This window comes from Leucopleurus acutus (assembly GCF_964270905.1).
Source record: "Leucopleurus acutus genome assembly, chromosome: 3".
NCBI classification, from domain to species: Eukaryota; Metazoa; Chordata; class Mammalia; order Artiodactyla; family Delphinidae; genus Leucopleurus; species Leucopleurus acutus.
In genome coordinates, this window is record NC_139145.1 from 93,143,031 (window position 1) to 93,149,030 (window position 6,000).

Below are 6,000 nucleotides of genomic sequence, written 5' to 3' on the forward strand. Positions count from 1 at the left end.
TACTACTTCATACATACATAGATGCTTTTCTGAGCTTTCATTCTAAAAATACAGAATTCATTTTATTTCCAAGTATGCCTCCCATTTGATGATGTAGAAGCACCTGAAGTTTTATTTCAGAAAACACTGGCTTATCTAAACTTATTTTTTTCCAATCTATTAAGTATATTCACCAAACAGTGATCTTAAAGGGCCTTCACTGATGTATTCTTGACATCATTTTACTTGCCATATGTAGTTGCTAGAATACATGATGTTTATATAAAAATATGAAATAAAAATATTAGTCTCTAAGTTAGATTGGAAGTCCCTCTAGGGCAAGGAACATATTCTGTATCTCTCTTTAAAAGCACATAGCACAATGCACTGCACAATACAGGAACTCATGAAATGCCTATTAAATCATGAATTCATGAAAGACAGGCCATAGCTATTTAACTTCAAGTCTAAAGCTGACTTTCTTAGGCCATTTACTTGTTTTCTTCATAAAGTGATAAGAGTGCTGCTAACAATGCTTCTTGTGCCTGTGATTTTAAACTGAAAATTTACAAATGATAGGGCACAAGTAATTTGAGCTAAATATCTGAACTTACTTTACTAAAATAAAAGTCTACTTCCTGAACTGTTTAAATTAAAAGCAAATTTAAATTTGCACTTAAGATGGAAAAGAGGTTTTCAAGATTGGCAAACATCTGAAGCAAGCACACTTATTTCCAAAGACTTGTGCCAATAACGATCTTCTACTATTTTAAATCCTATGACCACAGAAATATGTAAGGTCCTAGCTTTGTACATTGATTGGGTTGGGTGGGGAAGAGACGATTTCAATTCTGAACACTAATTATCAGATCCAGAAACACGAGTTTTTACCCTAATAAAGCTATTGGCCAAATCACCTAGAGACATAATTACATCTCAGCTGAAGGACCTGGACTCTGACGATTAGAACGAACACAGGACGTGCCATCAGGCACCTTCATAAGACCAGAGACCAGTGGCTCAAAATCAAGTAACACACCTAAGTGATCCCACTGGATCGTCACAACGACGCTCTGCGGCGGGCAAAGCAGACCCGCGTTTTACAGAACAGAACATAGGGTGTCCAAAGGGTCGCGACCAAGGCCACACAAATAGGAATGTGACTGAGAGCAGGCTTAAATTCCTATTTTCCAAGTATCCGAGTGGTGGTTACTTTCCATCCCGCCTCTGCAATCACCCAGCGTATTATACTCCACGGCAGGAAGGACCGCCGGGCTGGGCCAGGACTCGAGAGAAGAGGAGAGGGAATTGCCAGCGCTTCCCGGCACTCGCCGATACTCAGGCACCTCGGGTCGCTGCTCGGCTCCAGCCCAGCTCTACCCTCGCGGCGGCCCCCGCTGCGACCCGAAACTAGTCGCAGGGGCGGGTCTGGGAACCGGGGAGCCTTTCTCACTGGCACGGAGAGTTCTCCAAGTTGGGGGCAGAAAGGCCGAATGAACAATTTTACCCACAGGGTGAGGGCGCCAGGAGGAGTGCGAAGGTGAGGAGGACGGGAGGGTGACCCCTTTACCAACTGGCCTCGGCTGTGGTGGTGCTGAGGGGTGGTCAGGGAGGGGCTCGGGGAGTGCGAGGAAGGCTCAGTGCCCGAAATCCTCCCCGGCCGCGCCGCCGGATCCCCCGCGACCCCAGCAGCCTGGGAGGAAACCAACGACCGCCTCGGGCGCGGGGAAGCGGAGGAAGCTGAGACACCAGGATCTCCGTCCCCGCCCAGCATCTGCCCAACTTCCCGAGCCCCCTTCAGCGCTCCCACCCCAGCCCTTGCCCTGCCCGCCGGCCGGCAGCGGACACGGCTGCGGCGGCGGCGGCACCAACCTGCGCGGCTGCGAGCACAGTCCGAGACGGAAGCGGGAGCCTGCGGACGGCGGAGCGGCGGGCGCGGCGGGCGGAGTTAGTTGAGAGGCTCCGGCCCCCTGGGCGGGGACAGGCCGAGCACGCGGCGGCCGCGACGGAGGCAGGAGCTCCCTCCTGGCGCACGCGGGGCCCAAGCGTGTCCGCCGCTCGCCCTCAGCTCCGGGGGATAGCTCCCAGTCCCTCCCCCGGGGCGGCTCCGCGATTCCTGGCCGCCCCCGAGCCCGCCCCGTGCTCGACGCCTCCGCTCCGCCCCTGCCCCCTCGCGCTCCTGGGCCGCGGGGGTTGGGAACGAGGTCCCCGCAGAGTCAGCTCCAGGTCGCGCGCAGCGTCCCAGGCGTTCCCTGCGGGCATCGCCGTCCTGGGTGTTCGGACTCACGAGCGGGCAGGAGGTGGCCAAGAGCTGGAACTCTCGCCCTGGGAAGGGGGTCAAGGCCCGGCCTGAAAGTCTCCTTTTTCTCCGCCCGAGTCCCTAAAAGCAGCCCTGCGAGGTGGCCACGCCGGCTGCCCGGAGAGAGGCCGAGGAAAATGTCGGACTCTCCCTCCGCCCAGCGCGGGGCTGGGAGGACTTTTCCCGAGAGAATCGAAGACCCCTCCCTCCTGTTCCCGCCCAGGGTTAGGGACTCCGGCAAAGAAAGTATGCAGAACCGGCAGACGGGGCACCGGGGTTGAACCTGTGGAAAAAGTGCAATTTCTTTCACATGCACACGCCTGCCGGTCGCTGGATTAAGGCCACCTCGCTCAGGTTTTCGCAGTGCTTCCGTGCCCGCACCCGAGGCCTGGCGCGGGGAACCTCCTTTCCTAGCTTGGTTTCCCACCTCTGCACATCTCTTTTTTCGAAACCCTTTTCATCCCGCAGTGCGCCCAACGCGCACACTCTGACCGCTTCTCCCCTAAACTGCAGGCAGGGAACCCAGAAATCAACCCCCTCCCCGCCTCACCCCGAAGCAGGACAAAACTGGAAGCCAGGGATCTGGGATGTTCCAGTCGGAAGGGTTTCTACCCAAGTGGCTTGGTGCTGTGCATTACTGACCTCACACAAATTGATACGCCTTTAATTCAAGGGCAGGTGTTTGCCAGTGCCTTTACCTCCCCGAAGGTAACCTGTAGAGTGCGTTCACTGTGCCTTTTCCTTCCCAGCACCAGCCGCTTATCATCTTCCAAAGTCCTATCCTCCTTTCCCCAAACCTCTCCCATCCAGGTTCCCGGCACAGATCCCCAGTGCAGTGAGCTCTGGTCTTTCCAGGCACTTTCTCCTTCTGGGGCCCTCGGGTTGGGGGATGGAGGAAGACCAGACCTGGAGGAGGGATCTCGAAGAAGGTGAGGTAGAAGCCAGTGGAAGGCGAGGAAGGAAAGTGAGAATCAACTAAGAGGGTGAGAGGCTGCATGAAGGAGGCAAAGCTCTCCAGCCATCGGGGAACTCCCAGGAAAGAAAATCCATTCCTCTATAGGGAAAACACCGATGCCTGTAGTGGATAGATTGCAAAATCTGGACCGCCTCCCAAAAGAATTCTCAGCGAGCCGTGGTGAGTCAAGGATAAACTTCAGGACTCAGAGCAGGCCTTCACCTGCCCCACTTCCCAAATTCCAGAGAAGGCTGATGACGTCAAGCTCTTGGCCAGTGATGAGAAATCCATCCTGTAAATGATGGGCACTGACAAGATGCAAGGAAACAGAGCTAAGTCAGTTTACAGCTCGTTGGGCTGTTCTTTTGTTTAGACATCCCATAAGACACTTATTCCTCTCCCCTGGCCTGCATTATTAACTAAAGCAAGCAGTTGGGACCCTCCCTTAAATAAGAAGTCACTCCTTGTGGGAAGGGAAGGAAATGGGGACGGACAGGAGTCCTATGGTTGTGGTGGTTGTTATTTTTAAGATTAATTCTGTGCATTTTTATGTCAAGATAATTTTCCTGTTCAGTGGGCGACCACATTTTTACCTTAAAATGTAGGAGAACAGCTGGGATGACACATCCAATGTTACCTGATGGCAGCCTTCTCTCACACCCTCAAGGTCCTGGTGGGCACAGCGACAGCTTCAGCTGCGCTGACAGCCAATGTGCCTGAGGAAGCCACCGCCAAGCCTGGATGTCAGACATTACAGCCTTAGGGAGAACCAGTCTGTGAGCAGTCCAGCCACTGAAGGCTCAAGCTTAGCATGTACTTAGTGATGCCAGCCACCCCTACCATTTTGCATTCACAGGTAAGGAAAAGACTCCTTTCTCCTGGCCTCAGGGCTCCACCTCACCTGAGGTTGGCTGTGCACTCTGGAAGTGTCATTACAAAACCAGTCCTTAGTGTCCCAGTTTTTCTTTTGTAAAGACTACTTCCAATTTAATTGCAAAATCTCCTTTCCTTCCCTTATTTCCTCTAGTGCACAAAAGGCTAAGCCCTTGCAAGTTCAAGAGGCTAGAAGAGACCTGCCTGAATAAAGTTTCTCTTTCTCTTCTCACTAGAAGAAAAATCGTCTCTGAAATGAAACCTCATTAAACTTACATCCTTTCTGAATATGGTAATCCCTCTGTATCTATTAGTTATTTTAATTTTATATTCATGATAGAATCTTATTGCAAGAAGTATCTAGTCAGCTGATGGGGATAAAGAGCCCAGTTTCCCCTGGGAAAAATTCTGGTACGAAAAAAAAAGAAAAGAAAAAATTGAGAGAGTTCATTTATAGGCAGCAGAATTGGTCTCAGGCAGTGTTAAAAGTAGGTGCAGATGGACATTCATCCATAAACCTCCCATTTTCTCAGTTTCCCTTCACAGCAGCCTTGTTCACCTAACACTGCCAATTCTCCAAGCCAGTCCACCTCACACAAAAGTGTCAGAGTCTTCAGATGCTGTTGCCTACTAGTTTTTGTCTTGGAAAAGAGTAGCATTTTGAGCACAAGTAACAGAGTAAAGGAAGCTCCATGGAGAATCTTTCTTTCTCGTACTCCTTATCTTTAGACTTTTCTGGTAGTCATTTCATTGTAAAGATGGGTCGAGGGGACAGAACTTAGCCTGGGCAACTTGAGGAATGTGCTGGCCTGTAGACTTCCCTGAAAAGAAATAAAAGTACACCCTTCCTCATTACACAGCACTTCAAGTAATATCTAAGAGCTCCCAACTTTTATTGAGAACAGAAAGTTACATTCAAATAGTAGAATAAGCTTCAAATTGGTTATATCAAACAGTGAAATTTGCTTATGCACATTCAGAACGACAAGAGAAAATATTAATTTCAATTTACAAGTCGTCAATAAGCACCTTCTGGGACACATAATGAATAGCCCCATGTTAAATCAGTAATATATGTTTCTTCTTTCGCAAATAAATTTTCCTCTGAAATATAGACATCTGTCATGGAGTCAATTATCTTGCATTGCATGTGCTATAAAAGCACATAAAAGAAATAATATACTACAGTGTTTATTTGAAGGTGATCAGGAATACACAGCTCCATGCTGGCATGTCTTTAATTTCATGGTGTTAAGAAAAAACTATAGGAGTATGAAATAGCAAACCCTTTCCTACTTGTGTACTAATTCAATTACCTATCATGATATATACAGGAGGAAACATTTTTCCCATTAACTGACAGAAATATTATGGGACTATTTTCTTGTCTTCCTCTACTAACCCCTGTAGAACGTGAACATGAAGTCTCATTTGAAAACAAAGGGATCACCACACTCTGATCAGCTCTGGGGTGTGCAGAAGAACGAGGCTAGAAATGGCATTCTAAGTACATAGATTATTTAAATGAGTCTAGACTTTTAAGAAATTTATGCATCAAACAGACCTCAAGATGTGAAAAATGCAATAAGAGATAGTTAGACCAACTCAAACTCCCTTGATGTAATGCCAGTGTGAAAACTTTCTCTCTCTTTTCTCAGGCAAACTCCCACTCTCCCTTCTTTCACTGAGTGATGCACATATAAATAAAATACCAAAATATTTTGCAGAAAACTCTGCCAGATTAGGTACGCAGAGCCTTCTTGAATACCTCACATTACTTTATCTTGTGACACTTTAAAATAGACTTGAGAGAATTCCCTGGTGGCACAGTGGTTAAGAATCTGCCTGCCAATACAGGGGACAAGGGTTTGATCCATCCCTGGCCCGGGAAGAT

General features: G+C 48.7%; 1 protein-coding gene across 4 annotated transcripts in view; it reads right to left on the reverse strand.

The window, feature by feature from the left end:
* PAM (peptidylglycine alpha-amidating monooxygenase) overlaps positions 1-1,895 on the reverse strand; it is a 284,680-nt gene extending 282,785 nt beyond the window's left edge. For all 4 annotated transcript variants that reach the window (XM_082836780.1, XM_082836779.1, XM_082836778.1 and 1 more), the window contains exon 1: positions 1,852-1,895. The gene's annotated coding sequence lies outside the window, so the exon portion shown is untranslated. The remainder of the gene's footprint in view (positions 1-1,851) is intronic.
* Positions 1,896-6,000: the final 4,105 nt, after the last annotated feature.